This window comes from Eurosta solidaginis, chromosome 2 (assembly GCF_040869045.1).
Source record: "Eurosta solidaginis isolate ZX-2024a chromosome 2, ASM4086904v1, whole genome shotgun sequence".
Lineage (NCBI taxonomy): Eukaryota > Metazoa > Arthropoda > Insecta > Diptera > Tephritidae > Eurosta > Eurosta solidaginis.
The window spans coordinates 130,829,935-130,855,523 of NC_090320.1; the positions used below are offsets into that span (position 1 = coordinate 130,829,935).

The 25,589-nt window shown below is 36.9% G+C and overlaps 1 protein-coding gene across 6 annotated transcripts in view; it reads right to left on the bottom strand.

The window, feature by feature from the left end:
* Ca-beta (Ca2+-channel-protein-beta-subunit) overlaps positions 1–25,589 on the bottom strand; it is a 1,568,477-nt gene that overhangs the window by 925,603 nt on the left and 617,285 nt on the right. The window lies entirely within an intron of this gene.

Below are 25,589 nucleotides of genomic sequence, written 5' to 3' on the forward strand. Positions count from 1 at the left end.
TCCGGCCGGTTCCGACAAATGTCTAATCGGACACCCAAATACACCCGCTTACCAAATTTTATCAAGATATCTCAAAAATTTAGGGACTAGTTTGCATACAAACAGACAGACGGACAAACGGACAGACGGACATGGCTAAATCAACTCAGCTCTTCAATATGATTATTTCGGTATACTTAATGGTGGGTCTATCTATTTTCCTTTAAGGACTTACAATTTTCGGTTTCGTGACGAAATTAATATACCATTTCATTTTCATGAAAGTTATAAAAATAGGTAGGTACTTTGTGTGAGGATGCAAAACTTCACGTTTTTTGTGGTCTGAATGTAAAAACTATGACTACGAATCACGAATTTCAAAAATATATGACGTAAACGTAACTATTTAATGAAATTTGATGAATTTTGAAGCTTCTATCTGTAAAAAGGGGTAAAAATGAGAGTTTATATGAAGTATATAATATATATACCACCGATCTCTATGATTCTTTCAGACAAAAATATATGCTATATACGTAAGCATTTGGTGAAACTTGAAGCTTCTAGCTGTTAAAATGGGGCAGAAATTACGCAAAGTTTCTTATCTGAACAATCGGTTGTATGAGATATATACTATATATACCACCGATCTCAGTTATTTTTTCAGACAACAATATATACAATACAATAAGCATTTGGTTAAATTTGAAGCTTCTAGCTGTTAAAATGGGGAAGAAATTGCGCAAAGTTTCTTATCTGAACAATCGGTTGTATGACATATATACTATGTATACCACCGATCTCAATGATTTTTTCAGACATCAATATATGCTATACACGTAAGCATTTGGTGAAATTTGAAGCTTCTAGCTGTTAAAATGGGGCGGAAATCGCAAAAAAAAAATATATATATACTATATTTACCATCATACTATATATACCATCATATAAATATTATATATATCGCCGATCTTTATGATTTTTTGACGCAACAATATATACTATATACGTAAGCAATCGGCGAAATTTGAAGCTTATAGCTGTTAAAATGGGGTAGAAATTGCGAAAGGTTTCTTATATGAACAATCGGTTGTATGAGATATATACTATATATACAACCGATCTCTATGGTTTTTTCAGACAACAATATATGCCATATACGTAAGCATTCGGGTAAATTTGAAGCTTCTAGCTGTTAAAATGGGGCTAAAATTGCGAAAATATATATATATACTATATATGCCACCATATATATACTATATATACCACCGATCTGTATGATTTTTTCAGACAACAATATATGATATATACGTAAGCATTCGTTGATATTTGAAGCCTCTAGCTCTTAAAATAGGGCAGCAATTACGAAAAGTTTCTTATCTGAACAATCGGTTGTGGGGGATATATACTATATATACGACCGATCTCATCAATTTTTTCAGGCAACAATACTTGCAATACACGAAATCATATGGTGAAGTTTGAAGCTTCAATCTGTTAAATTGAGTAAGATATTACAAAAATCCTCTTTTTCTGAAAAATCGGTTGTATGGAGGATATATGCTATAGTCGTCCGATCCGGCCGGTTCCGACAAATGTCTAATCGGACACCCAAATACACCCGCTTACCAAATTTTATCAAGATATCTCAAAAATTGAGGGACTAGTTTGCATACAAACCGACAGACGGACAGACGGACATGGCTAAATCAACTCAGCTCTTCAACCTGATTATTTCGGTATACTTAATGGTGGGTCTATCTATTTTCCTTTAAGGACTCACAATTTTCGGTTTCGTGACGAAATTAATATACCATTTCATTTTCATGAAAGGTATCAAAATAGGTAGGTACTTTGTGTGAGGATGCAAAGCTTCACGTTTTTTGTGGTCTGAATGTAAAAACTATGACTACGAATCACGAATTTCAAAAATATATGACGTAAACGTAACTATTTGATGAATTTTGAAGCTTCTATCCGTAAAAAAGGGGCAAAAATGAGAGTTTATATGAAGTATATAATATATATACCACCGATCTCTATGATTTTCTCAGACAAAAATATATGCTATATACGTAAGCATTTGGTGAAATTTGAAGTTTCTAGCTGTTAAAATGGGGCAGAAATTGCGCAAGGTTTCTTATCTGAACAATCGGTTGTATGAGATATATACTATATATACCACCGATCTCAGTTATTTTTTCAGACAACAATATATACAATACAATAAGCATTTGGTTAAATTTGAAGCTTCTAGCTGTTAAAATGGGGAAGAAATTGCGCAAGGTTTCTTATCTGAACAATCGGTTGTATGAGATATATACTATATATACCACCGATCTCAACTATTTTTTCAGACAACAATATATACTATACACGTAAGCATTTGGTGAAATTTGAAGCTTCTAGCTGTTAAAATGGGGCCGAAATCGCAAAAAAAAATATATATATACTATATATACCATCATACTATATATACCATCATATAAATATTATATATATCACCGATCTCTATGATTTTTTGACGCAACAATATATACTATATACGTAAGCAATCGGTGAAATTTGAAGCTTATAGCTGTTAAAATGGGGTAGAAATTGCGAAAGGTTTCTTATCTGAACAATCGGTTGTATGAGATATATACTATATATACAACCGACCTCTATGATTTTTTCAGACAACAATATATGCCATATACGTAAGCATTCGGGTAAATTTGAAGCTTCTAGCTGTTAAAATTGGGCTAAAATTGCGAAAATATATATATATATACTATATATATATACTACATATACCACCATATATATACTATATATATCACCGATCTGTATGATTTTTTCAGACAACAATATATGATATATACGTAAGCATTCGTTGAAAGTTGAAGCCTCTAGCTCTTAAAATAGGGCAGCAATTACGAAAAGTTTCTTATCTGAACAATCGGTTGTGGGGGATATATACTATATATACGACCGATCTCATCAATTTTTTCAGGCAACAATATGTGCAATACGCGAAATTATATGGTGAAGTTTGAAGCTTCAATCTGTTAAATTGAGTAAGATATTACAAAAATCCTCTTTTTCTGAAAAATCGGTTGCATGGAGGATATATGCTATAGTGGTCCGATCCGGCCGGTTCCGACAATTGTCTAATCGGACACCCAAATACACCCGCTCACCAAATTTTATCAAGATATCTCAAAAATTGAGGGACTAGTGTGCATACAGACAGACGGACAGACGGACAGACGGACATGGCTAAATCAACTCAGCTCTTCAACCTGATTATTTCGGTATACTTAATGGTGGGTCTATCTATTTTCCTTTAAGGACTTACAATTATCGGTTTCGTGACGAAATTAATATACCATTTCATTTTCATGAAAGTTATAAAAAGTGCACACATTAGACCCATCAAAAAAAAATTTTTTTTGTGTGACAGCGGCTCTAATTTTGTAGCAATATTTGCTATTTTTTACAGTACCACGAGCAGTAGACCTGCACAAGTGGTACCCCATCAACCAGCAACAATAAAACGACCCCAACAACATCAAAATCAACGAAACACAACACCAAAAGCAAGCAATCACAGGAACAACAGCAAATAAGCATACATCAAACCAACAGGTCAAAAGAGGTGATAAATAAACAAGAATGCCAAAGTAAGTACACCACGTACAATATTATTATTACATATTCACAAGTACAGCAAATTTACCCACCCTTCGATCGGTAGCTTGAACCGTTCATTTACCCAACAACATCGCATACTCTGGTTAGAAAAACCCATAAAAGGTACAGTCGAACTTTAACTCAATAGTTCGTACATATGTACATAATATAAATTGCAATCGAAGCAAAATTTTCTCATCTCATAGCGGCACTTAACTTTGGAAAAAGGCTGTACTTGTCCCCTCATATATATATATATATATATACTCACACCCTCATATCTAAATACTGCAACTCATACACTCTTGTATACATATAATTGATTCTCATCATTAGCATCCCAAAATTAGCTGCTAACCAAATATAAATAACCCGTTGTATATATTTTTCGCAACATAGGAAAAAATCTCCAAAAAAAATCAATTTTGCACTTAACTCAGTTGCATAAATAAACTCCGCCCATAACTACAACAAAAAAACCCCAACCCATATAATAAAATTGATTTTATTGGACCCAAAAAAAAAATAATAAAAAGTTAAACACCCTAATACGCACTTCTTTTAAACTAAGGCTTCACTCAATACGCAAATTAGAACTCATTAAAATAATTGCAACTCAAAGCAATTATAGCTCCACCCACAAGGCAAAAAAATCGCCCGTTGCTCTGTGAAAATCATATTCTAGGGATCAAAATAAGAAACTTTGCCGAAGGACCCATACCTCTAAAACGAATTCCGATGCCCCCCCCCCCCCCCCCTTTGGGTCGTAGGGGCAAATTTTGAAAAATCCCACTTTGAAATGCCTATGTTTTTTCTTTTTGGAGTTTATTTTTCTCTTTAGAAATTTATTTAGTCAGAACATATGTAAATGAAAAAATTAATTTAACTTAGTAGTAGAAAAGAAATTAAAAAAATTATTAGAAATTAGCGTTTTTACAACCCCCTTTTAAAACCAAAGCATCACTGTGATGCATTTGCATGCCGTAAACATAGTTGTATGGGTTTATTATTCAACCGTTTTAAAAAATGAGGGTATCACTGTGACACAATTGCAGATCGTAAAATTGCTTGTGTTGTTTTTTTTAAGCCACCACAAGACACAGTAGGTAGAATTGAAATTGCCCTTACCCAAAAGTTCGACCCAGAACAGACATCAGAATTCGTTTTAGAGGTATGGTTCCTTCGGCAAAGTTTCTTACTTTGATCCCTAGAATACGATTTTCACAGAGCAATGAGCGATTTTTAATCGACCCGCCCTAATATATACATATTTATATACATACCCAGATACTTGTAAGACAAGTAATTTTCCACCCTCAACACAAAAGCCGTTCATATCCACTTGTTTGTGCAAATATTGGGACTAGGCATCTCAAAAACTGAGTAAAATTACAGTGGTAAAAAACACTTAAATTCTCAGTAAATTTTAGACCCAAGTTTAAATTTTAACATGGCGGACGAGAAAAAGGAGCAACCCAAAACCCTAAAGCCACAGTCAGGACTCGTTTCCCGATCTAAATCCCAGTCGGAAGATGAATACGGAGTTTTGGACAAGACATTTTTCTTCGAAATAATTAGAAAAATTCTGCGAAAAATGATGGAACTTAGCGGAAACGGACTACTCTGAGACCAGTCTCAAGCTGTACTTAGAGGAACTCAACAAGCGAATAGACGTAGTGGAACCTGCATACGAAGCGGCACAGCTAGGCAGAACGGAGGAAAAATTCAGGGCGACATGCGAGGAGGCATACAACGCATCTCTCGACACAGCGATGAGCACAAAACCCAGGATCAGCGATTTGATTAGCACCCTGCAGACTAGTCAACCGAGCAACATGCCCATACAGGTAAACCATACCCCCTCTCAACACGAACCCTATCTCAAAGTCCCCGCATGCGACACGGAGATCTTCTATGGCGGTTATGAAGAATGCCGTCATTCCGGGACATGTTCACTCTAGAAAGGAGCTACCACTTTGGTCGGAGATGGACAAATTTCTCACGACTAGTTACCAAGTGGGAGAACGACTCAGCACATATAGACCAAATAAACCCCGAAACTCTAACTCTAGTTTCAACCACAGATCTTCGACGCCGACCAGTCGAATTTCAGGAATAAGACCTAAACATTCCATGTGGATTCAAGGAGGCAACCCTCATGCAAACTCTGCAATCTGAATCACTCATCAATGAGCTGTATAAAATTCAGAGATCTCTCAACCCAAGAGCGAAGCAAATACGTAAAAGAAAACAATTATTGCACAAATTGTTTAGCTTGCTCACATTTGGAAAAAGATTGTGGTAGCAATTTCACTTGTGTATATTGCCAAAAACGACATCACTCTTTACTACATTTTCAAACAAACTCCAGCCCTCAAAACTCAGCACGGAGACAACAAAGAAGCAAGGCACAACCACTAGTTGAAGACCCAGACAGAACATCAACTTCAAAAGATGCCAGTCGAACCCAATCAACTCAAAACCCATTTAAGAAAAACACGACATCGACTCACTTCGCAAATAGTAGCGAAACCACCCTTTTACCCACAGCATTAGTCACAGTGTCAGCTAACGGCGAATATCATAAAATTCATGCACTGATAGACCAAGGCTCTGAAAAAACCTTTGTAGCCTCTAGAATACAAAATCTACTTCAGCTGCCAACCAAAGAAACCCGTTATAAAATATCGGGAATGGGAGGTTCGGTAGTTCAAAACTCGAATAAGATCTGTGAGATCACTCTCTGCTCGGCGGATCTGAAAAAGCAAATTAATATCCAAGCCATTTTACTGCCTAAATTGACTGATTTCTTACCCAGCTTTAAAGTATCGACAGTAAATTTGAAGGAAATTGCAACATTGCCACTCACTTACCCTCAATGTTTCACACCCTCAAAAATCGACATAGTTATAGGCAGCGATCTTACTCCCCAAATATTAGTCCAAGGGTTACAAGCCAGCGTAAGTAGCCCTTTATTAGCCAAAACACTATATTTGGGTGGATACTCAGCGGACCCATTAAAGAGACTGTAAATACATTCTCGACTCAAGTACTCGGGAGTCCGGATGATACTCTCAGTAAAATACTCCAGCAGTTCTGGCAACAGGAAGAGCTACCCATGACTCAAGCTCTTTCGGAAGATGACAAATTTTGCGAGGAACTCTACCGCAAAACCACCCACCGCCAAGAAGATGGTAGATATGAGGGAATTTCCAAACACGCATAACAACAATGCCTCAGCGTTAAGATATCCCTCGAAAAAAGTCCACATCTAATAGAAAAATACTCGGAATTTTTGGAAGAACATATCACCCTTAACCATATGGAGGCAACCTCATCTCGCGAGGTCATCGATAAAGGAAAGTATCTTTCCTTCTATCTCCCCCATCATGGGATATTAAAACCCGACAGCAAAACAACGAAGGTGCGCTTTGTCTTCAACGCATCTAGGACTACCCATTCTGTAAACTCGTTAAATGACGCTCTACACTCAGGCCCCATACTCCAAAACGACTTAATGCTCGTCCTACTCAAATGGCGATTTTTTAAGTACGTATTTAACGGCGACATCTAAAAGATGTACAGCCAAATACTCGTTCATAAAGAAGATCAGGATTTTCAAAGAATTCTCTTCCGAAGATCTCCACAGCTGCCTATGGAGGACTTCAAATTAAAGACAGTGACGTTTGGCATCAACTGTGCCCCATATCTCGCGATACGGACTCTGCACCAACTCGCAGAAGAGACAAAACCCACCCACCGTCTCACCTATGATGTATTGCTACACGAAACCTACGTAGACGATATACTTTCGGGCGAACACAGTATACAGTACGCTCACGACCAAATTCGCTCACACCTAACTCTGACTCCACATAACCTGTTTCTCTGGTCGGACTTCGCCATCGTACTAGCAACCCCACACACCTGGAAGGCCTACGTGGCAAATAGAACCTCACAAATTCTGGAAAACGTGAGTAACGCCCCTTGGAAACACGCACCCAGTGGAGATAATCCAGCAGATCTTGGTACCCGTGGATGTACACCCAAGGATCTAGCCGAATGCTCCCTTTGGTGGAAATGCCCAGAGTGGTTGGCCAAATCCCCAACGTCCTGGCCGAAACCAGTGACACAAACCCATACTCCACCGGAACGAAAGCGCACTCAAGCATTTCACGCTGTAGATATACCTGATCTACTCGTACGCTTTTCTTCCTACTCAAGAGCTCTATGACTCGTTACTTATATATACCGATTTATAAACAGGGAACAAGGTCTCGATACTCTGAAAACGATCACGATAACCCAAGAGGAAGTTCATCAGGCAAAAGTTCGTTAATCCTGTTGACGCAACATAAATACTTCTCTGCCGAAATTGTAGATCTACAGTCCAACAAACTACTCCACAAAAAGAGTTCATTTTTAACTCTAAACCCTTTGCTCGACGAATCAGGCATAATGCGGGTGAATGGTCGGCTCGCAAAAGCCAATCTTAGTTACAACGAGCTTTATCCTATTATAATTCCCCATAACTCTCGGTTTTGCTATTTACTCTTAGAATTTATTCACTCTACCTTGTTGCATGCCGAAAAACAACGGATGATCCGCATGATACAACAGGAATACTACATCCCCCGACTCAAACAAAAGGTGAAGAAGCGCATATTGCATTGTAAGAAATGCACGATCTACAAACAACAGGCTAAATCCCAAATAATGGCTTCACTCCCTCCGGAAAGGTCCACATACTCTCTCCCATTTCACACGACCGGTATTGACTTTGCTGGACCTTTTCTCGTCAAAACATCAATCTTACGGAAGGAATCTTACTCAAAAACATACGTTTGTGTATTCTTATGTTTCTCAACAAAAGCAGTCCATCTTGAAGTCTGCTCAGATCTGACGACCACTGCTTTTAAAGCAGCATTTGTTCGTTTTGTTAGTCGTCGTGGACTCTCACACAAAATAATGTCAGACAATGGCAAAACCTTTATTGGAGCAAGTCGTGCCATTCAAAAGGAGCTTTCTTCTTTTCTCAAGGAAGCCGAAACTGATATAGCTCGAAAATATGCTACTCATGGACTGTCCTGGCAATTCGTCTCACCATATGCTCCTCACATGGGCGGATTATGGGAAGCGGTAGTTAAAAGCTTTAAAACCCATTTCCTTAAAGTTGCAGGCAGTCAAAAATTCACATTTGAAGAATTTACTACCCTACTCACTTGAACCGAAGCTCCACTACTCGCGTTACCCGAACCCAACTCCGAGAACCTTTCGCTCATCAACAAATGGCAAAAATTAGAAGTTCTACACCATCAATTTAGTACGCGCTGGAAAAATTAATATCTCAAAGAACTTCATAAGCGTACTAAATGGAAAACTCAGCAGAAAAACATCAAAGAAGGTGATCTAGTCGTCGTGAAAGATGACCTTTTCCCCCGAATGAGTGGCGACTCGGACGTGTCACTCGCGTCCAATCCGGATCGGACGAAAATTTTCGAGTTGTAGATGTCCGCAATCAAAGCGGAATATATGCACGATCCATTGCAAAACTTTGTGCACTTCCCCCAGCAGAATAATATCTCTACCCTCACTCTAGCTATCTCCCCGCAGCATATAAACTCTAGGGATATCCATAAAACCCTATCGTTAGCACCATTACTCACCTCACAAAACATTTATCTCTCTTTTTTATTCTCATTACAGACGCTACGAGAGTTTCAGCACTTGTCGGCTCTGTTACCAAAAGCACTGGTTGCGCTATTGTAACGCCTTCATGGCTATGACCCCTGAAGAACGCTGAGTCGGTGCGGGCTCATAAATATTGTATAAATTGTTTGGCAACATCCCACATCACGGGCGCATGTGAATCCCCGGACAGTTGCCACAAATGCGGCCTTGCACACCACACGCTGCTACATCGGCAGCAAGATATGCCCCCCAAGAAGCAGAAGAACTGATGCAGTGTACCGAAACCGAAGGAGAAACCCACTACTCAACGAGTGGTCATTGCAAAGCCGAAAATGAAGAGGGAAGAGCGCAAGGACACTCAGCGGCGCTTGAAAACCCTGTTTTCCACAGCAGTGTCCACCTTGGCAGAGATGCAGGAGTTGATGCTTCCTTCATCGGAGCAGGCCGGCCGCCATGTTTCTGCTGATTTTACCCACAGCGAAACAAATGGAAATTGGAAATGAATATATAGCTAAACTATTCATTTCATAAAATATTTCAACCGAAGTATTATAAATTGCAGATTTTGGGAGGGGGCGATTAGGACGATTTAATAGATTATGCATACCTAAAAGCTAAAAATTTTAAAATTTTATATGTAATTAAAACAAACGTTTATAATTTTCATAAGTTCCAGATCAGACCGCCTTGCAGATTCTTTCAAAAAACTTCATCTGTATATATTTCTGGAATATTAATTGTATTAAGTGCGTTAAGTTGACACGGATATTCATTTGAAAAAGTATTAAATTCAGTGGAATAGTTGGACTTGAAAAATTGTGCAAAGAAGTTATCATTATCTTGATCGTCGCTGGACAAATCATCCTGGTATTTTAAAGCAGAGGGAAACCCTTTAACCCTACGTTTAGAATTCACGAAATCATAGAAGGCTTTCGGATTGCAAGTTATTTTCCTTTTCATCTTACAGATGTACGTATTATAGCACTTTTTGTTTAATTAAAAATATTTATGAAGGAAAATAGAGTACTGCAATTAAAGGGAGTTAGAGCCCGACCTTTTGAATAATTTGAAGAAGCGCGATTTACGTTTTTGCTTAGGTATGTGTTTTTTTTACAAAATGCCGTAAATGGTCGTATAAAAGTCAGAAACATTTTTGTCAATATCTACACCGTATTTTGGCCAGGTCACTGTAGATAGAGTTGGATTAAGTTTACTAAAATTAGCCTTCGCAAAGTCAATTCTAAACCTATGGTCGTATTTAATAGCAATGCTACTCGGAGAATTTCTTTCGAATTCGCATGCTATTTCCAGGGAAGGATGGTAAGGGTCTTCAGGTACAGTAAGAGGTTCACCCCGGCTTAAAGAACATTTTGATGTATCGTCAACAAATACCAAATCAAGGGTCCTCCCGAACATGTTAGGAATTATATTTATCTGTTTAGGCAAAGTTCAGTTATTTCGGCTGAAAATTCGTTGTTGGACAGTTTTGAAGAAATAGGTACAATATCCTGGTCAGATATAGTCCATAATACATGCGGGATATTAAAGTCACCCAGGACTATCATCGAATCAATGGGCTTCAACATTGAATTAACAATTTTTAGCAGGGAAATATTATCCATATACACCGAGGGATCGGAAGATGGTGGGATATAGCAGACGGCGATATAGACACAACCCATTCTGAGCTTGATTCTAATGCATTTGAATTCTGTAGAATCAATAATGGGTAAATTAACCTCAGCTGAAGGTACAGAAGAATGTACCGCAAGCAAAACTCCACCTCCAATTCTGTTCAAGCGGTCATTTCGGTATATTTGGTAATCATGGCAAAGAATCTTGGAGTTAAATATATGAGGTTTTAGCCAAGTTTCAGTTAAAGCGATAGTCTTGTAGTCGCAGTTTAACGATTTCAAATACAATTCAGTTAGATTAGCCTTTGAACCTCTAACATTTTGATAAAACAAATTTAGGGCCGAATAAGATTGTTAGGCGGCGGGTCGGATCCCGTAGAAAGGTTTTGTGGATCCTCATTACTTTTTGTGGGGTATTTTTTGGGTTTTGTTAAAGAACCTTGGATGAAGATGGCTGAGCTGGTAAGGGACTTGGGGATGCCAGATTTATTAATTCGATAGTTGGGGGTAAAGCAACTACGGGTGCAGAAACTTCAGCAACGGCATTGAGTGTCGGGGCACTAGAGAAAGCACTGGTAGGATTACAATTTCTATGTGGAATGTTTACATTAGTTAGATCATTCGAATAATTTATTAGACAACTTTGGGAGTAGTACAACTATACTTCACAATTATACTGCACTTCGCAAACTAATAGCGTGTTTAAATCAAACTGATTAATCATTCCTGAGCTTGCGCTGCTTTTATACCCTCTGTTGCCTTGTCAGCATATTTCCCCAAAGGTCTAGACGTTTTGCGTTCTAGAACTCTTGTATCTCCTGCTATATACATGTATATTTATAGTTAATGCGTTTCTCATAGTCATATGCATGTGTGATTACTTCGGCTGATGACTACATGTGTGTACGCGAAATATCTCTCCGTGGCCTTCTATGTATGTGTATAAAAATGATTTATGTGTTCATGTACACCAGTGTGACTTGCTTCATGTTTTTGTTGTTGCCTAGTGATGTCAACATTCACCATAATATAAACAAACGCATGTATACCTACATATGTAGCTTCGTTCAAACAATAGCGACAGATTTTGTCACTTTGTCATTTCCATCCTTCGCGTGTGCATGCATATGAATATACATTTGTACAAACATTTATGGTATTCATATGTAACTAGAATTATATTGAATAAACTGTGACCCACCAAGAGGCGTTGTTTAATTTCGCGATTTTCCTTTTAATTTAGACCACAGCTCAGTCCCTGTTTCGAATTTATTCCGCGGTAAGAAAAAAGCTTCTTCACCGTACAAAGGTAACATAATTAAAAATATTTTATATGCTAAAGTATTATAATATACAGTATAAAATTTAATTTTTTTTTTGTAAAGAAGGTTTAAAGGTTCAGAAATAGTGTTTGCTGTTTCTCTATTATTCTACCGTCGAGTGTTTTTTATTTGTAGATTTTCGTGTTTTGGAGTACGTATGGACGATGCCTTTTGCTTGTATGTGAAGGACCTTTACTGTTTTATTAATGTTTGCTAGGGTGCATTTATTTTCGACCATGTTGGACGCTGTTATGATGGTTAGATTCCGTGTGTTTCTGTTGTAATCTCTAATGTGTTCTCTGAACCTCATTTTTCTTCTCGTCCTGCTTGCCCTATGTAACTATGTCGGCATTACCAGGAACACTCAGAGAAAAATGCCGTTCTAAAATCCAGAACCACCAAGCTTTTCATGTTCTTACTTTTTTGTTCTTGAAAAACGAACGACCTGTTCTTAAAAAAACAACCTTGTTCTTGCACTGACAACGATTTTCTTGAATAGAGAACGGCTGGCCTTAAAATATAAGCAAATGTTCTATTAATGAGAACGATGTTCTTAAATTAAGAACAATGTTCTTAAATTAAGTTCAAGAAAAAAGAAACGGTACAATTCGTGTGCACTACAATGTTAAATACAATATTTGGCACAAGCTATCAAGCAGTCGTAGTGGCCCAGCGGCTATGATGTTGCGGTTGCGATCGTGTGGCGCGAGTTCGATCACCGTCAAACTCTGAAGTTTTTTAAAACAATTTTTTATGTTCTATTTTTTGACTCTTATTTTTCGTTCAGTTCCACATTAGCACAGGTAATTCTCAAACTTGTTATGAAATGTTTTAAGTATATAATTGTGATTTTGGCGAACTCTTAATTAATTACTTATTTTGTTTAAAGCGTGCTTCTGGTCAAATTGAGTAAAACACAATATGCTTAAGTTTTACTACCAATATATTTCGGCTACTCTTCCGGTAACCGGCTTCAGTCCGTAACTATTGACAAAATCAAAACAAAATAAAATAAAACATTGACAATTGCACATATTAAAAATTATAAAATTAAACAAAATATATGTACATACATTGCATTTATTTACACGCGTGCTCTGTCTGACGTGGAGCTGTGTATTGTCTTGTTGGAAAGTAAATATTTGTAGCTGTGCGACGTCAGATTGTTACAGTAAAGAAAATATTAAAATAGCACACAAACCTATAAATACCTTGAAAAACGTTTTCAACAAAACAAAATCTAAAATACCCGAAATGGAAAAAAGTAACGTAGTTTATGAAATTCCATGCAAAGGAGGTAAAAACCATGAGCCTTGCCATAGTGTTTATGTAGGAACAAGCAAACAAAAATTGAAAAGTAGACTTGCCCAACACAAGTCGGATTTAAAACATTGCCATAATGTAATGAATCAAAAAACAGCACTCATGATGCACTGTAAAATGAGAGCACATACACCAAATATTGAAGAAACAAAGATTCTCCAGCAAGAACAACATTATAGCAAACGTTTCACTCTAGAAATGTTACATATCGTCGACAAAGATACAAACATTAGGCTCAATTATAAGACAGATATAGCGAACTGCGCGCACAGCTACAAATATTTACTTTCCAACAAGACAGTACACAGCTCCACGTCAGACAGAGCAGACGGGTAAATAAATGCAATGTATGTATGTACATATATTTTGTTCAATTTTATAATTTTTAATATGTGCAATTGTCAATGTTTTATTTTATTTTGTTTTGATTTTGTCAATAGTTACGCCCTGAAGACGGTTACCGGAAGAGTAGCCGAAATATATTGATAGTAAAACTTAAGCATATTGTGTTTTGCTCAATTTGACCAGAAGCCAGCTTTAAACAAAATAAGTTTTAAGTATATATTCAGATTGCATCATCAAATAAGTAGAATTTCTCAATAAGAGAAATACAAGAAAAAATGCATATTACGCGTTTTTTCATCTTTTTGGTTTTAATAATAGTTTTTTTGTCATTAATATTTTTTATTAATGCCAAAAAAAATTATTATTAATAAAAATAAATAATGGGAACTATTTAAAGAAATTTGAACTTGTTTCGTTCGTTTTAGAACGATTTTTTCTGTGAGTGTAAGCTTGTATATGACGTGGCTGCTAACCGGATGCTCTGAGTTAGTGTTAATTCTAAATTTTCATACTAAATTGTTAGATGTTTTGAACGCTGTGTAAATGTTGTACTTATTTTAAAAAAAAAAAGTTCTCCAATTGTCAAGTTTCTTTTCCAGTATACGTCATTGTCGTCCAAGTGTTTCTAATTTCAATTCCATGATGTCTTTTTGTTCTCTTTGATTTATTTTGAGTTTATCTACTAGTGGTTTTTAATATCCGCTGTTTGAAGGAAGTGTTATTCCATGCCTATATACCAAGTATCTTAATGCTGCATTTTTACGCTATTGTGGTGTTCCGTAGTTAAATCTACTGGCATATTTATCAATATTTATCGTGAGGTCTAAATAGTTGATTCCTCTGTCTTTTTTGGTTTCCTTTGAGAATTTGATGTTAGTATTTTTTTGGAATTTTTATTGACATTGCACGATTTATTGTAAACAATTGTAAAACAAAATATTAGTTTTTGCAGTATTACGATACCCCATAATAGCAGGTTAGTGAGATTGAGCTAATATTATAGAATACTTAAAGGGACCAAATAGGCGGTTATAGCTGTCCGTTCAACAAATACACTTTCGACATAATCTTTACCTATGTCCGGAAATGTGCGCACCACCTTTATATTTTTGTTCCTGATAGAAATTTTTGCAGTGGTTATGTTTAAATTTAAATATCAAAGTTCAACAAAATTACTTACCTACTAACTAATGGCGCAGAACCGTTTAAACGGTTCATGTCGACCAACAAGGGTCGCAAGTGGCTTCTTTGCTCTGCTAACTGGCCAAACTAAGATTATGTCTTTGTTCAAAGAGACATTTTTCGTTTCTTCTGGTCCATTTGTATACAGGAAGTACTTAAACAATTTAGATCTTCCCTTTACTTTCTCCTTTTGTTGCATTGTTAAGGTGGCCTAAACTATTGGTAAGGTTTTTTCTTTCGCGGTTTTGAAGTTTATTAAACTAAAACTTTATTCAGTGGCACTCCGCGAGTGAGTTAAATACTTACTTACTAAAAGCTATGATTCTAAAAGCTAATCTATCCTGAGACAGCCTACGTGACCAAAGGAGCTTGGTCAGCGAAATACGGGTTGGGTATGTAGCGCTCACCTGAAATATTTCATTAGGTGAGCGAATAAACGGTTGCGCGTGTTTCGCTCACCAAAGGTTAGTTTCATCAACTAAGAAACGGCGGATGCGAGTGCAATTGCATTTTTGGCTGCAATATCATTCCAAAGTATGCGAACGGTTTGCCGATACAATTGTGTGGGAACGAAATCGCAAAATATTGTGCTGAATGGACTTCACCGAGTGTACTGAAAAAAATGGATGTCTTTTAGACTTCTGTGCCTTAAAGTTTTGGTTACTGGCATTTCAAGAGACTTTTGTTTGTGAATAGTAATTTCGAAGCCTTTGCTTTTCCTGCAATTTGATATTGCAATTATGGCTTTAATCAAAGTAAGTATCCCAAAATGTGTAAGTATGCTAGATTTCACCAACAGGTTCAAGGAACTTCTTTTATATTTTTAATACTCAAATCCTTCATAAATTGTAAGGATAATACTTCCTCATATTCTAAAGATGTAAAATTCATGTTATTAATTCTTACTGTTTCATTAAAAAATCTTATTAAAAATTATCGGCTTAAGTTTCCAGTATTATTTTTATTCGTTGTAACATTTCCTTTTACAATTATTTAGTAAAATTAATATATTATTTATTTCTTCTGCGTTTTCGATATGCTCTGTGTTTGTAACATGACACACATATGGTTTGTTTTCAATAACATTTTTTATACAATTTTCATTTTCTAGGTTAAAAATTTGGGTTTGCTTTCTAAACTACCCCGAAAAGAAGGGGTATATAATGTTTGTATATGTGTGTGCTTCCCCATACATGTACGCATACACATATGAAGAGGCACGTTACCATTGGATGGAATTCTGGTAACCACACAGGCAGTTGAGAGGTCACGGCGGGGGAGTACTCTTGATCGTAGCTCTTTCGGGATGGTGTGGGTTTTTGCCATGTCTCAACCGACATTACATAAAGTGTAATTTTATGACTCCAACCAGAATCTAAATACAGGAGCTACCCTCCCTTAACTCAAAAACTAGATACATATGTACTAAACGAAACAAAAAAACGAGATGGGTAAGGTAACTAACCAACTCAAAAGAACCAAACCACGAGCTTTAAATGCTAAAGGGGTGAAAGCAGACATTTGTTTAAGTGAATATTGGGGCGAGGTCTAAGATGATAGTCGACGTTCGCTGTCTTTACCCTACCCTACCATAAACTTCGATGCGAATATAATTGGAAGATCCCGAAAAAACGTATACTACCTTTTATGTCATCAACACATTTGCCTCCAGGAACATACAAAAAACTTACAGATTTATATTTTCAAGTCGATAACAAATCAACGTTTATTAACCATAATAATTAATTGCCAAACTGCAATCAAAAATTCAATCCTTAATCTTATTTGAAAAGATGTTTAGGATTAACCTTAATTTTAATATTCGTTACGAAAATATACAAAATATTTAGGACAACCCTAATATTACACGCTTATTAGCGGCTTATGTATAAAGGTGTTATACTAAAGGGCAGATAGAAATCTGGTTATAATTTAACTATCTTTCATGTGGCTAGTCATGCCTGGCTATCATAACAAAAAACACTAGCTTACGACTTTTACTTATATTTAGAGTTCATATTTATGTAACATTGCTTTTTTGTTTTTATTTTTTACCTTCTTCCTTTTTTTTCAACTACAACTAGGATATGTTTATAGGTAAGTGCGTAAATGTGTATGTGCATGGACTAAGATCAGATGGGGGCATTCCATAACAAGTGTTATTTCTAACAATACATTTTTTTAAGGTTTATAACTTCAATGTGGATTCAAAATTTTGGACCGAAACCATAATTGAATAGAAAACCTTTCCATTCTCTAGCGTAATAAATTAATTTAAATAAATTAACCTGGTTCTCAAAAACTATTAACAAAATGAATGACGTAACATGTACGTTGAGAAATTCAATATCCAAATAAATTCATATCATCAAAGTATAGCAGATCAATTGACAAAAGCATTATTGACGATAGGTAGTTTACTGAAAATACCAGGGCGTCATAAAAATTACTAGCTGACGTTATTTCCTTATATTGTTTGGTAAATGTTTGTTTGTTTTTCTTTAACTTACATTTGGGAAAAATTCATATTTATGTGCATAAGTGTGTATGCAGGTAGGTAGACTAATAGGAAGGGGGAAGTTCCATGAAAACCGGGTTTTCAAAAATGTTTTAAACTTTTATAATTTCAACGCGTATCGAACATTTTTGAACAAAAACGTACTCTATAACAATTTATCAATATTATATATTGTTACGAGGTATATTTAAATTGACCCGGTTAAAAAAAAAAAAACAAAACAACGGATATAAAAAACTTACGGACGGAAAATCATATGAGCAAAAGGTAATCAATCATCATATGGCAAAATTATATATATTTACTAGAGTGAAATTACTAGACATACCAGGACCTCATAAGCCAACAACAAGCTAAACTCTGCAAAGGGTTTTTGTTGTCCTCTTTGATGTAGGTATGTATATGAAATTTTTGTTTTCCTGTTTCCTTAAACTTGTACAAAAAAAATTATATGCCGGTTCATAACTATGTACAAATGTATGTATATTTGCATCGGAGGGGCATTCCACGATTATTTGGATGATTTTATATTATAAAAAAATTAGTTTTTTTTGTTTTTTTTTTTGTTTGTTTAGGTTTGATAGCAAAAGTTACGAACTGTAACTACAAATACTACGATCAAACCTTAGTTGGTTCGAAAGAACGATAGACTGTACTTTTGCACATGATAATTAGAATTGTCTTTTTTTTTCTTTTTTACGAATTTTTATACATTTTACATATTAAAATAGTCTGTTTTGTTTGTATTCACGCAAACCAACTAAATAATTTTTGTAAATAATTAAAGCTTAAAGAAAAAAATGTAAGCTATTGAACGTACATTTTTTTAACAAATGTGCCCATCTCTGGCTTACATACATAGTTATGTAGACCCTTTTTAGCTACAAAACGATTTTTTCGAATTTACATACATAAGTACGCACAACAGGTGTACCGATGTATGTACATACGTTTGTACAGTAGGTAGGTAATTATGCCCACTAATATGCCGAATCAAAACAATAGCAAAGGCAAAAAAAGATATTGATACAATATTATTTACATATTTTATTGTGGTAGGTATGTATGTGGGTGATGCAATCCAGCGATGAAAGGCCTTTCAGCGGTGTTGATGCAGTTGGAATATCTGTTTGACAAATTTCTTGCTTTGGTTTTGTTTTTGGGCTATGCTGTGACTTAAACTGTAATACTATGTTCAAACAGAAAAATAAATTGAGGAAATTTCGATTTGAATTGAGTGCTGTTCATACAACTCGATTTAGCTTACACAATAGTAATTTGATAGCTGGTTGGCCCATCTCTACAGCAAGAACATACCTTTGTTCAGACTGTCAAAATGTGCGTGTTGGTATTAGGCGAATGAAATGGAATGAAAACATAAAACTTTGAAATTTTTGTGTGTTGTAAGAAAATGTGTTCAATGTTTTGGTTTCATTTTGAGTTTGCCATCTTCTTTTGACAATATCTACTCCAGTGAAATGAAAGACAAAAAATCAGCTGATGAGATGAGCCAACCATATAGTTCAGCCGTGCGTAGCTGACGTTTAAATATACTCAATAAACACACTTTACAATGTTGCATTTGCAGTTTGAAACAATTTATTACGCAATTTTTTTTAAATTGGCAATTTATTATTACAATTTATTATATGACAAATTGCGTAATAAATTGCCCAAATAGTATAAATTGCCAATTTGGTGTGTGTTTGAACCTAGTATAAGGGAGGGCGATTGCTTACAGTGACTCATAAAACCGTTCGGTAGCCGTAAAATTTAGTTTGAATATTTTTATTAACCAAAATTTTGTTCTTTAAATAATTTTTTTATACTTTTTCCTTTTTTTTCGTTTTGTGGGGAAAGACGGGGTTATTTATTTATTTATTATATATACTCAGTTGAGCAGAGCTCACAGAGTATATTAAGTTTGATTGGATAACGGTTGGTTGTACATATATAAAGGAATCGAGATAGATATAGACTTCCATATATCAAAATAATCAGGATCGAAAAAAAATTTTATTGAGCCATGTCCGTCCGTCCGTCCGTCCTTCCGTTAACACGATAACTTGAGTAAATTTTGAGGTATCTTGATGAAATTTGGTACGTAGGTTCCTGAGCACTCATCTCAGATCGCTATTTAAAATGAACGATATCGGACAATAACCACGCCCACTTTTTCGATATCGAAAATTTCGAAAAACCCAAAAATTGCGATAATTCATTACAAAAGACAGATAAAGCGACGAAACTTGGTAGATGAGTTGAACTTATGGCGCAGAATATAAAATTAGTAAAATTTTGGACAATGGGCGTGGCACCGCCCACTTTTAGAAGAAGGTAATTTAAAACTTTTGCAAGCTGTAATTTGGCAGTCGTTGAAGATATCATGATGAAATTTGGCAGGAACGTTACTCCTATTACTATATGTACGCTTAATAAAAATTAGCAAAATCGGAGAAGGACCACGCCCACTTTTAAAAAAAAAAATTTTTTAAAGTAAAATTTTAACAAAAAATTTAATATCTTTACAGTATATAAGTAAATTATGTCAACATTCAACTCCAGTAATGATATAGTGCAACAAAACACAAAAATAAAAGAAAATTTCAAAATGGGCGTGGCTCCGCCCTTTTTCATTTAATTTGTCTAGGATACTTTTAACGCCATAAGTCAAACAAAAATTAACCAATCCTTTTGAAATTTGGTAGGGGCGTATATTTTATGACGTTAACTCTTTTCTGTGAAAATGGGCGAAATCGGTTGATGCCACGCCCAGTTTTTATACACAGTCGTCCGCCTGTCCTTCCGCATGGCCGTTAACACGATAACTTAAGCAAAAATCGACATATCTTTAATGAACTTTATCTTGGTATGAAAAATGAAAAATGAACGAAATCCGACTATGACCACGCCCACTTTTTCGATATCGAAAATTACGAAAAATGAAAAAAATGCCATAATTCTATACCAAATACGAAAAAAGGGATGAAACATGGTAAGGTAATTGGATTGTTTTATTGAAGCGAAATATAACTTTAGAAAAAACTTTATAAAATGGTTGTGACACCTACCATATTAAGTAGAAGAAAATGAAAAAGTTCTGCAGGGCGAAATAAAAGACCCTTAAAATCTTGGCAGGTATTACATATCTAAATAAATTAGCGGTATCCAACAGATGATGTTCTGGGTCACCCTGGTCCACATTTTGGTCGATATCTGGAAAACGCCTTCACATATACAACTACCACCACTCCCTTTTAAAACTCTCATTAATACCTTTAATTTGATACCCATATCGTACAAACTCATTCTAGAGTCACCCCTGGTCCACCTTTATGGCGATATCTCGAAAAGGAGTCCACCTATAGAACTAAGCCCCACTCCCTTTTAAAATACTCATTAACTCCTTTCGTTTGATACCCATATTGCACAAACGAATTCTAGAGTCACCCCTGGACCACCTTTATGGCGATATCTCGAAACGGCGTCCACCTATGGAACTAAGGAGTCACCCCTGGTCCACCTTTAAGGCGATATTTCGAAAATGCGACCACCTATACAACAACCACCACTCCCTTTTAAAACCCTCATTAATACCTTTAATTTGATACTTATATCGTACAAACACATTCTATAGCACCCCTGGTCCACTTTTATGGCAATATTTCGAAAGGGCGTCCACCTATAGAACTAAGGCCCACTCCCTTTTAAAATACTCATTAACACCTTTCATTTGATACCCATATCGTACAAACATATTCTAGAGTCACCCCTGGTCCACCTTTATGGCGATATCTCGAAAAAGCGACCACCTATACAACAACCACCACTCCCTTTTAAAACCCTCATTAATACCTTTAATTTGATACCCATATCGTACAAACACATTCTAGAGTCAACCCTGGTCCAGCTTTATGACGATATTTCGAAACGGCATCCACCTACAGAACTAAGGCCCACTCCCTTTTAAAATACTCATTAACACCATTCGTTTGATGCCCATATTGTGCAAACAAATTCTAGGGTCACCCCTGTTCCACCTTTGTGGCGATATCTCGAAACGGCGTCCACCTATGGAACTAAGGATTACTCCCTTTTAAAATACTCATTAACACCTTTAATTTGATACCCATATCGTACTAACAAAGTCTAGAGTCACCCCTGGTCCACCTTTATTGCGATACCTCGAAAAGGCGTCCACCTATAGAACCAAGGCCCAATCCCTTTTAAAATACTCATTAACTCCTTTCGTTTGATACCCATATTGCACAAACAAATGCTAGGGTCACCCCTGGTCCACCTTTATGGCGATATCTAGAAACGGCGTCCACCTATGGAACTAAGGATTAATCCCTTTTAAAATACTCATTAACACCTTTCATTTGATACCCATATCGTACAAACGCATTCTAGAGTCACCAATGGTCCACCATTATGGCGATATCTCGAAAAGGCGACCACCTATACAACAACCACCACTCCCTTTTAAAACCCTCATTAATACCTTTAATTTGATACCCATATCGTACAAACACATTCTAGAGTCAACCCTGGTCCAGCTTTATGACGATATTTCGAAACGGCATCCACCTATAGAACTAAGGCCCACTCCCTTTTAAAATACTCATTAACACCATTCGTTTGATGCCCATACTGTACAAACAAATTCTAGGGTCACCCCTGTTCCACCTTTGTGGAGATATCTCGAAACGGCGTCCACCTATGGAACTAAGGATTACTCCCTTTTAAAATACTCATTAACACCTTTAATTTGATACCCATATCGTACAAACGCATTCTAGAGTCAACCCTGATCCACCTTTATGGCTATATCCCTAAATGGCATCCACCTATAGAACTATGGCCCACTCCCTCATAAAATACTCTTTAATGCATTTCATTTGCTACACATGTCATCATCCCTCGGTTCATTTTCCTACATGGTTATTTTCCCTTATGTTGTCACCATAGCTCTCAACTGAGTATGTAATGTTCGGTTACACCCGAACTTAACCTTCCTTACTTGTTTAATATTTAAAGTCGACGACAAACTACGGTCGACTGCGTAATATAAAAGATATATAAATAAAAAGATAAAATTTAAGATATATCGAGATTTCAACAATGTTATATTACAAACAAAGATATATTAATGAACATTACACTTTAACTTCAGAATATAATAATAATAAGAAATATGAGCAGAAATAAGATCTTATACCGAAATCTTATACTGTCGGAATGCATCAGATTCCGCTCAGCATGATTTCGGAATGCAGTGGATTCCAATCTTCCTGTTGGAATGCAACAAGATTCTTAGCATGTCATGGGAATCCGGCAGTGCTAAGAGTAGTTTAATGAGGATACGCCATCACAAGGCATAAAAAAGTAGCATGACCTGTGTTGTTGGAATGCACCGGATTCCAATCAGCTCGATGCCTGACGCATAAGATTATACTGCCGGAATGTATACGATTCCGGTCAGTGACTCATGAAAAAGCATGTTTTTTACGTTGTTGGAATGCACCAGATTCCAATCAACACAGTACTGTCTTGTTCCTTCTTAATGATACATGTTGATAAATGTTCCTCCATCCTTAAGCGAGATAGTTCCTGTTTTTTATGGAAGAAATAAAATGCCGGCAAATTAAATTAAATTAGCTTGTATCTCTTAAATTAGATAGGCAAGTATTGCATTACGTATAGTGGCAAAAGTACATTCAAGACTGATACAGCTATACACGTCATTGTAGTGCGCGCACCAGATAAGAAGAGGATTATTTTTAGCAAAGTTTCGTCGACAAAGGGGTAAATAGAAAGGAACGTAGTGTCTGGATACTCTAGGGGGAACCGCAAAAAACAAGCGGCTGAGAAGGTCCGCAGGATCAATTTCTCCAATAATGAGCTTATGGATGAACAATACCCCCAGTAAAATTCTCCGATTTTCCAGAGTGGGTAAGTTAATAAGAAGAAGTCTACTTCTGTATGGAGGAAGGTGGAGACTTGAGTCCCAATTAAGGCCGCGCAATGCAAATATCAAAAATTGCTTTTGAACTGACTCAAGACGCTTTATATGCTTTTGAGAAACAGGGGACCAGACGCATGAGCAATACTCGAGTATTGGACGAACCAGCGATGTGTAAAGAACCTTAGTGAGGTACGGATCCTCGAACTCTTTAGCCCATCTTTTAACAAATCCAAGTAAACCTAACGCTTTGTTGGCAATAGATGAAATATGCATGTTAAAATTCAATTTCGGATCAAAAAGGTCACCTAGATCATTTGCAATAGATATACGCTCCAAAGGCGTACCATCTATTACATAAGGTTTCAATGCTGGCTTCACTCGGTGAAATGTCATATGCTTACTTACTTACTTACTGAATTGGCGCTTAACCGTCTAAACGGTTATGGCCGTCCAACAAGGCGCGCCAGTCGCTCCTTCGCTCCGCCAACCGGCGCCAATTGGTCACACCAAGGGAGTTTAAATCGTTTTCCACCTGGTCCTTCCAACGGAGTGGGGGCCGCCCTCTACCTCTGCTTCCATAGGCGGGTTCCGATAGGAACACTTTCTTGGCCGGAGCATCATCTTTCATTCGCATAACATGGCCTAGCCAGCGCAGCCGCTGCGTTTTAATGCGCTGGACTATGTTGATGTCTGCGTATAGCTCGTACAGCTCATCATTAAATCTTCTTCGGTACTCGCCATCGCCAACGCGTAGAGGTCCATAAATCTTTCGAAGAAATTTTCTCTCGAACACACCCAAAGCCGCTTCATCTGCTGTTGTCATGGTCCATGCTTCTGCCCCATATAGCAGGACGGGTACGATAAGTGACTTGTAGAGTATGATTTTCGTTCGCCGAGAGAGGACTTTACTTTTCAATTGCCTACCTAGTCCAAAGTAGCATTTATTGGCAAGATTGATTCTTCGCTGGATTTCAGTGCTGATGTTGTTGCTAGTGTTGATGCTGGTTCCCAAATAAACGAAGTCTTTTACTATTTCGAAATTATGGCTGCCAACAGTAGCGTGGTTGCCAAGGCGCATATGCGCTGACTCTTTGCTCGATGACAGCAGGTACTTCGTTTTGCCCTCATTCACCATCAAACTCATCTTTACCGCTTCTTTTTCCAGCTTGGAGTAAGCAGAACTAACAGCGCGGGTGTTTAGGCCGATGATATCAATGTCATCAGCATATGCCAGTAATTGCACGCTTTTATAGTATATTGTTCCAGTGCGGTTAAGTTCTGCAGCTAGTATAATTTTCTCCAGCATCAAATTAAAGAAATCGCACGATAGGGGGTCACCCTGTCTGAAACCTCGTTTAGTTTCGAACGGCTCGGAGAGGTCCTTCCCAATTCTGACTGAGCTGATGGTGTTGCTCAACGTCATTTTGCACAGCCGTATAAGTTTTGCGGGAAACCAAATTCAGACATAGCGGCATATAGGCAGCTCCTTTTCGTGCTGTCGAAGGCGGCTTTAAAGTCGACGAAGAGGTGATGTGTGTCGATTCTCTTTTCACGGGTTTTTTCCAAGATTTGGCGCATTGTGAAAATCTGGTCGATGGTAGATTTACCAGGTCTGAAGCCGCACTGATAAGGTCCAATCAGCCGGTTCAAGGTGGGCTTCAATCTTTCACACAATACACTTGAAAGGACCTTATATGCGATATTAAGAAGGCTGATTCCACGATAGCTGGTGCAGTTTGCAGTATCCCCCTTCTTGTGGACTGGGCAAAGAACACTTAGATTCCAAACGTCGGGCATGCTTTCGTCCGCCCATATTTTGCTAAGAAGCTGCTGCATGCGCCTTACCAACTCCTCGCCGCCGAACTTGAATAGCTCCGCAGGCAATCCATCAGCGCCCACAGCCTTGTTGTTTTTCAATCTGGTTATTGCTATTCTAACTTCATCATAATCGG